Here is an 8,601-nt window from a genome sequence, read left to right as displayed (position 1 = left end):
ACTCTTTTCCCAAGAAAACAACCATTTAACTGGAGAAAATTATTTAAAAAAACAATAGAGTCTCTGGAAATTGTCCCAATTCCCAAGCAGGTGAAGAAACATTAAATCAAGAAAATCTACTAAATCTCAATAAGAGATATGTAGCAACTGAGCCACAACTCATTCCTTTCTGCCAGACTCATCGCACAGAAACCCTGTTCCAGGCATTCTGCTGGATGCAGCCAGCATGGAGGCCACCCTCCCAGACTCCACTCATGAGGAGGCAGCTCCCAGCAGCTCTCACTGATAATCCCCTCCCGCCCCCCACCCCCCTTACACCTCAGCTTGCTGATAGGAGAAACCTCCTCAGTCGGAGGGCGATCCAAGAAGACCAGGAGCTAGGGTCACCCCACAGCCCTTTTTGAGAAGTGCTGTTCTGGGATAAGTAGATTGAACCCAAAGCTAGATCCTCTGGATGGTCAGAGACTGTCCCGGGAGAGTCAGGCCATGATGACTAAGAAGCCCGGCTCTGTCTGAAGGGGATTGACCTTATTTGAAACAAAGGGGAAAGTTCCATGTGTAAAGGTGTTTTTGAAAACGATGGTTATTTTGGTTGAGAGAAACTAATAGGGTGCCCAAGTTCCATGGTACTAGAAGCAACAAGCAAAAGGGAGAGCAACCAGGAGTTTAACAGAGACAACCAAGGAAAGAGACAGCCAGAGAGAGGCTCCTGGGATCACAGTCGGCCTCATGCAGGAAGTCTTTGTAGAAGCACTAGGCCGCCCCTCCCCAGGAGCAATCACAGGGGGATGTGGGACAGACTTGGGAACCCTCCCAGCTGCACGAGGACCCCGTAGACAGGGCAGGAACTCCCCTGGCAAAGGACTTAATCACAACCGTTGACCAAACACTAGTGGGACAAGAAGTTTCCCCGAGGCAGGCAACACTGGAAAGCTGGGCTTCCCCATGAAGACACACGCTGCTGGGGTCCGGAGACCGCGGAGACCGGTGCGTGCCCACGGCTGGACCCCTCAGGTGACCAGGAGTGGAAAATCTAAGCCACTGGTCTCTGGCTGAACATAGGCAAAAACAAACAAACAACTCCTCAAACTGTAATAGCAGCATCCAAGTCACAAACACACCCAAGGGAAAGGTTAAAAAACCAAACTGACCAAGGAGGTTTAAGCACAATTTTTGACTACTAAGTGGCTTGTGCTGACTCGGGGGTGATCTCTAGTTAGCCAGACAAACGATTCAAGGAAGGCGAAATCTGAGTAGGGACATCAGAGGCTGCACACTGCAGAGGAAATAGACTTGACAGAGTTAGAGCACAAGCCACTAAACAAATACATGACCAAGCAAATAACATTAACCCTGGGGGATGGAGGAAATTAGTATCCTGAGTTGCTACAGTATACTATCTGAAATGTCCAGATTTCAACAAAAACAATTTGAGACAAAGAGACAGAAGTGTGACCCATGCACAGGTAAAAAGCAGCCAACACAAATTGCTTTGAAGGGGCCCAGATGTTGGAGTTAGTAGACAAATACTTCACAGCAGCCATTATAAATATTGTAGGAGAACTAAAGCAAGCCATACGTAAAGAATTAAGGAAAGATTTGATGACAATGTCTCTTCAAATAGGAAATATAAAGGAGATAGAAATTATAAAATAAAGAACAAAATAAAAATACTGGTGATGAAAAGTACAATAACTTAAATGTAAAATTCCCTGGGACTTTCAACAGTAGATTTGAGTCAACAGAAGAAAGAATCAGTGACCTTTAAGACACACCAATAGAAATGATGCAATCTAAAAATCACACAGAAAGGAAAAAAAGAGTAATAATCAGAGCCTCAGAAAAATGTGAGACATCAAGTGCACCAACATATGCACCAACACACGTTCCCTCAGAAAACATCAAAATCATTGGAAGGAATGGCTAAAAATATCTTATAATGAAAAACAATCTATATATCTAAAAAGAATGAACCTAAAGTAGGATAAATACAGAGATCCACACCCAGACATATCATAGTCACAACATTGAAAGCCAAAGACAAAGACAAAATCTTAAAAGTGGCAAAAGGAAACCATTTTACCTCATAGTATAATGAAAGTTCATTGAAGTTTACTGCTAAAACCTCATATGAAACCATGGAGACCAGGAAGCAGCGGTGACATATTCAAAGTGATTACAGTAAGAAACTGTCAACCAAGAATGCTACATCCAGCAAAACTACCTTTCAAAAAATAAACATTTCAAAATAAAGGGAAGCTGAGAGAATTTATTGCTAGCAAGCCTGACTTATACATCAAGAAATATTAAGAGAAATTCTTCAGATTGAAAGCAAATGATATCAGACAGTAATTCAAATCCACATGAAAAACCACGTTGATAAAGGTAGAAGTTTATAAAAGACAATATAAATGCACATTTCTTCTCCTACTTACTCTTAACTAAGTTTAAAAGATTAACCTAAGATGTAGGTATAATTGTATTTAGACTTTTCAGTTATAGAAACATAATGTGTCGACATTTTTTTCAAAATATTATTTGATAATAACAGCACAAAGGAGTTAGGTGGGAACAAGTTGTTTTTGAGTAAGGTAATATCAGATGGTAACTCAAATTCACAAGAAGAAATAGAAAAATGCTAAATTAAAAGGTTAATATAACATACTTTATGAATATTTAATTGCTCTCCTTTTTCTCACAGATTCCTTAAAAGATATGATTATGTAAAATAATGATTATTACAATGGATTTTTGGGCTTATAATAGATATGGTTGTAATACATATAACAATAATAAACATAAAAAAAGGAAGGAGAAACAAGAGCGGAATACACATTCTTCTCATGGGCAGATGAAACGTCCTCCAGGACGGAGAATGGCCATTAGAACAAACCTCAATACATCTAAGATGATTTGATATCAAACAAAGTAACTTCTTTAACTACCATGGAATGAAATTAAAAATCAAGAATAGATAAACAAATACAGTAAAGTTGCAGGACACAAAATCAATATACAAAAATATGTTATGTTTCTGTCTACTAACAAAATATCAGAAAGAGAAATGAAATAAAATCCCATTTACAATTGCAACAAAAAGAATACAATTCCTAGGAATAAAGTTAACAAAGGAGATGAAGGATATGTACACTGAAAACTATAAGACATTGTTGAAATAAGTTGGAAAGATATCCCATGTTGATGGATTGGAAGAGTTAACACTGTTACTAATATCCATATTACCTAAACCAATCTACAGATTTCAAAGCAATCCTATTAAAATCCTAATGGCCTTTTCACAAAAGTAGAACAACAACAAAAAGATAAATCTTCAAAAGACCCAAATAGCCAAAGCAATCCTAAAAGATTAAAAGAAAAAAAAAAAGAACAAAAGAGTAATCACACTCCCTGAACGCCCTGATTTCAAATTATACTACAAAGCTGTAGTAATCGGAGTGGTACAGGGTTAGCAAAAACAAAACAAAATCAAACAGACACACAGGTCAATGGAACAGGACTGAGAGTCCAGGAATAAACCCACACATATATTGTCAATTAATTTTTTTCTTTTAAAAAATATATTTTATTGATTTTTCACAGAGAGGAAGGGAGAGGAATAGAGAGTTAGAAACATCAATCAGGATGTGCCCGCAACCAAGGTACATGCCCTTGACTGGCATCGAACCTGGGACCCTTTAGTGTGCAGGTCGACACTCTATCCACTGAGCCAAACCAGTTAGGGCAATTGTCAACTAATTTTTGACAAAGGAGTCAAAAAGCATATGATGGAGGAAGTAAAATCTCTTCAACATGATGGTCTTCGGGTTTCTGTGAGAATGCCTGAGCGTTTCCCTTATTTTCATGTGTGAAAAGGAAGAAAGTTTGTAATCAGGTGCCCCAAAGTGGGAGCTTTAGATGATTCTCTCTTTGAGCTTCTAACACTCATCTTCCTTTGGAGGTCCATTGGGCTAAATCGGGTTGATATGATTTTAAAAAGGGATGTAGAGGTTGAGCTATTAATAAAAAAATTGTAACCCAGTTGCAACAGTAACCAGTTAGCTTTAGACATTTCCTAAGCTGTTTCTGGGTTCTTTGAAGAGGAAAGGATGGTCTTTCTCTGAGTCTTTCAGGGAAATTTAGAAGTCCATGTTTAGATACAAGATGGCCCAGGCATTTTACTTGGCACAAACAGAATTGAAGCTTGTCCTTTGAGACTTTATGTCTCTTATGGCTAGCTAATGTAATAGGTAAAGTGAGCCCTTTTGAGAGCCTAATATTATTACAAAGCATAAAAGCAAGTCATCCACATATTGAATTAGAGAGGAATTTCTGGGAAATTCAACATTATTTAAATCAGCCTTGAGTATCTGAGAAAAATATGTGGAATTTTTCTTATATTCCTGTGGCATTTCTGTCCAAATAAACTGAAGATCTTCCCAGGTGAAAGCAAAGACATATTGCCTGTCTTTTTCTGTAGGAGTGTAGAAAAAGGCACTACATATATCTATATAATAAAAGCCCAGTGACCGTATGGCGGAACGACCACAACGACCAGTTGCTATGATGCACACTGACCACCAGGGGGAAGACGCTCAATGCAGGAGCCGCCTCCTGGTGGTCAGTGTGCTCCCACAGCAGGAGCACCACTCAGCCAGAAGCTGGGCTCACAGCTGGTGAGCGCAGCCACGGTGGCGGGAGCCTCTTCCGCCTCTGCAGCAGCGATAAGGAGCGGCAAGCCAAGTGGTAAGGAGCGAGCAGGCGGGCGGTTAGGAGTGAGGGGTCCCAGATTGCAAGAGGGTGCAGGCTGGGCTGAGGGACCCCCACCCTGCACGAATTTCATGCGTTGGGCTTCTAGTCCTATCTAATAAAAGACTAATATGCAAATTGTCCCCACAGGCAGGAGTTCGACCAACCGGGAGTTAGATGTGCGTTGACCACCAGGGGGCAGCGGCGGCAGGCAGCCAGGGGAAGGGAGGCCATGGCCAGCGGCTGGCAGCCACCAGGGACCCTACCTGTGCATGAATTTCGTGCACTGAGCCTCTATCTAGTCTTACAGTGAAAATATTGGCAGTCCGCAGGCATGGCTGAGAGTAGAGTGTGTAGAATTGGAACCACAGGACATCTGGGAATAACTTTTATTTATTGCTGAGATCCTGTATAAATCTCCATCATTCCCATTGAGTTTTTTATTGGAAGGATAGGAAAATTACAGGCGTTCATACATGGAATTATGGCTAATTTTGTACAATGGGCTTAATTCCAGGTAGTGCATCTGATCTTAGAGGATATCGATGAATATTAGGTAGAGGCCAAGGATTGTCAGTTATTTTTATAGGAGTGGCCAACTTCGTATTGGCGATATCTGCACTAAAAGAGCCAGAGTTCCACAGGAACATCGCAGCAAACATCATCCCAAGACCAGTTTACTCCCATGAAGTTCTTTTACAGCCAATATTTTCTCAATTGGCTCAGTGTCTGATTCCTTTAGTTCCAAGTTTTGCCTTTCTGAAAAAAGGGTATATGGGCATCACAGGTTGTAAGAAAGTCTCACCCTATCAAGTGAATTGGGACAGAGTTGACTAGTGAAAAACGTGTTACCTTATAACAGTCCCTCATTGGTAGGGAATAGGTGTTTGTTTGTTTTTAAATATATGTTTTTATTGATTTTAGAGAGCAAGGGAGAGGGAGAGAGAGATAGAAACATCAGTGATGAGAATCATTGATCAGCTGCCTCCTGCACGCCCCACACTGGGGATCAAGCCCACAACCCAGGCTTGTGCCCTTGACCGGAATCGAACCCGGGACCCTTCAGTCTGCAGGCTGATGCTCTATCCATTAGCCAAACCAGCTAGGGTGGGAATAGGTTTTGATTTAAAAACAGACGTTGTTTGATGAGTTATTCCTACCATTTTGGTTCTAGTTGAGAACAGGTACGAGCCCGATAGCGGTGGTCGCCCGTGTGATGCCAGTTTCTCTGAAGAATTGGTAAGAAGAAGGGGTACCACCTCTGTGATCGTCACAGCAGCCCCAGGCTCGCTTCTGTTTCTTTTCTTTTCTGAATCCCTTTTGCGTTCCTACAGTCCTTCAGGGGGCCTGGCTTCCTACAGCAGAGGCACACTCACTCTCCTCCCCCTTGTTGGAGAGGCTGCGGGAAGGACTGACCTGAATGCTTCGTTGCTGGAGCTGTAAGTTCATAATATTAGTAGCTTCCTCTAGTTCTTTCTTTTGGCCAGAATTGATAGTTTACTAGTATGCATGGCCAGCCAGTTATTTTCTGGGGGGCGCCTCAGGGATGCTTGGGAAAGCCAATAGGCTGATTCCTGCATTTTTCCTGGACTGTTTCTCTTTGTTTACAAAATTTTTATAGGACTTTCCCAGAAAACTTAGCCATTCTACTGCTTTGATTTCAGAAACTAATAAGGGTATTACTTGGAATAGGCCATCTATCCAAGATTATATGTTCTAACAGATAAAGGAAAGTTCTTTCAGAGCTCAGCAGAGTCTTGGAGAGGATCAAGGAAATTTTAAATTCCTTAATTTTGTTCTAGTCCAAGGAGAGTAAATAATTGCTGGCTGCCTCTGCCTGACATTGGCTTCCTACAAGGAGCTGCCGAATTCTGGTGTGTGTGTGTGTGTGTGTGTGTGTGTGTGTGTGTGTGTGTGTGTGTGTGTTTCCAGTTTCTCCTGGCCTGACTCTCATCTTTAATTCCCCCTGGGTGAGTGGGGAGTGGTGTGGAGTAGGTGTAGGGTGAGAAGAGAGGGCGGGTAAGTGCTGACAAGGTGGCTCAGAAGGTGAGGGTGTGGGGGTGAAGAAGGGGCGCAGTGGCATCAGCACGGAGCAGCTTTGGAAGCCTTTAGTTCAGAGGTTAACATCCTGGAGAGAAGAAAGTCTACGCCTCCTTTGGAGATTTCTATTGTTCCTTCAAGGAGATCTCCCATTTATTCAGTTTAATTTTAGAGCCAGCCTTTTCCAATTCTGCACACAGGAACATTGATTTAGAAGTATCATTGCAGCCATCTTAAAGTGAGGTATTTTTAAGTTAAATCTTCCCATTTCTGTATATACTTGCAAGTAAAGATTCCATACAAGTGTACATAAAACTTGCAGGAGTACTAATGAGGTTGATCATATTGGGGCTATTCAGCCTTGGAGGCAAATTCCCATTTTAATTTGAGCTTTATTTTGAGATTTGCAGAGTTCGAACAAACTTCTAGGGATAGGATGTGGTGAGTTGAAATGTGATGCTTGTGGGTTAAATTCCAAGGGGCTGTCACCTCCCAAATTGCTGAACCCTCCTACGTGTCTCAGTTTCTCCCCCAAAGCTGCCTAATGCAACTGTGAGGACTCAGAGCCAGATGACCAGCTTGGACATGCATATTCCAGGTGAGCCAATATTAACTAGTGGCCCGGTGCACGGATTTGTGCACATTGAAAGGAAATTAATTAGAAGAAATATTTTAATATCGCTATTCACCTTTTCTCTTTAATAGAAGTGTCAACCAAATTCACAATCGACAATGACAGATGGAAACACACATGTGCGATTGGTGTCAGCGAGAGTTTTATATGTATTGTGCATGCGCGAGTCAACTTAGCCTTTTATAGATATAGAATGAACTTGCTTAATTAGACCTGCTTTCTAATTTAGCTAAACTTTTTCCAGCCCAGTGAAGCACCCCAACTTCTCTTTCAGGTAATTGTCAGCAGCACAGCAGTAAATATCAACACAAAGCAGATTATTATTGTAGATCACGCAGGGAGAACAAAGGGTGAAATATTTAACTGCAGCAGTGTCTGACTATATTCTGTGCAGTGAGAAAACCTGAAGTCATTTTCAAGGTCCAGCATTTCTTACTTCTTTTCAGTCAGGTCAAGTTTCTAAGCTTTCTAAATCTCTGTTTTCCAGTGAATGAAAAGAAAATAGGATTCCACCAAGTCTCCTATCTACCTACTCCAGGACTTCTGTGAGGATCAAATGAGATGAGGCACGGGAAAAAGCTTCACAGACATTTGGTTACAGTGTGAAATGTTTGCACCTGGCTATAAAACAAGTTGTGTTCCTGGGCTGAAGAAGCTGCAAGGAGGCTAGTCACTAGGGAGAGGAAGCCGGCGTTGCTACGTGACTTCATTACCCAGACGGCCAGATATTTAGCATGTTAGCCTTTTATATAGCGACTAGTAGCCCGGTGCACGAAATTCGTGCACTGGGGTAGGGGAGGGGGAATGGGCCCCTCAGTCTGGCCTTCACCCTCTCCAATCTGGGACCCCTCAGGGAATATCCAACTGTCTGTTTGTGCCCACACTTTTAACAGATAACAGCTCCATTGTTGTTTCTTTCTTATGCTTAAAACCATTGGAATTAGTAGGTATTCAAAGTGTGTATACATTTTGGGGGGACACCCTGTATATCTCTAGTCAGTGGTGAAAGAAACCAACAGCAGATTTGGAACCCCCAGACAGGGAACCTCACTCACTCCCCACATGTCTCCCCACTTCACTTTCCACCTTCGTGGGCAGCAGGAGAATCAATGTTTTCTCTCATTAATTCGGAAAAGCATGTCCTGTCACCTGCTGCCTGGCAGGAGTGTGCTAGGCCCTAA

General features: G+C 41.9%; 1 long non-coding RNA gene across 1 annotated transcript; it reads left to right on the top strand.

The window, feature by feature from the left end:
* The first annotated feature begins 5,814 nt into the window (after positions 1-5,814).
* LOC118662254 lies at positions 5,815-7,959 on the top strand. Its single transcript, XR_004969650.1, has 4 exons — positions 5,815-5,985; positions 6,081-6,185; positions 7,310-7,384; positions 7,908-7,959. It is a non-coding gene; the product is annotated as an uncharacterized LOC118662254 (long non-coding RNA).
* Positions 7,960-8,601: the final 642 nt, after the last annotated feature.

This window comes from Myotis myotis, unplaced genomic scaffold (genome assembly GCF_014108235.1).
Source record: "Myotis myotis isolate mMyoMyo1 unplaced genomic scaffold, mMyoMyo1.p scaffold_m19_p_8, whole genome shotgun sequence".
NCBI lineage: Eukaryota > Metazoa > Chordata > Mammalia > Chiroptera > Vespertilionidae > Myotis > Myotis myotis.
The sequence above is the reverse complement of the archived record's forward strand: the minus strand, read 5'-3'. Positions and strand labels throughout refer to the sequence as shown.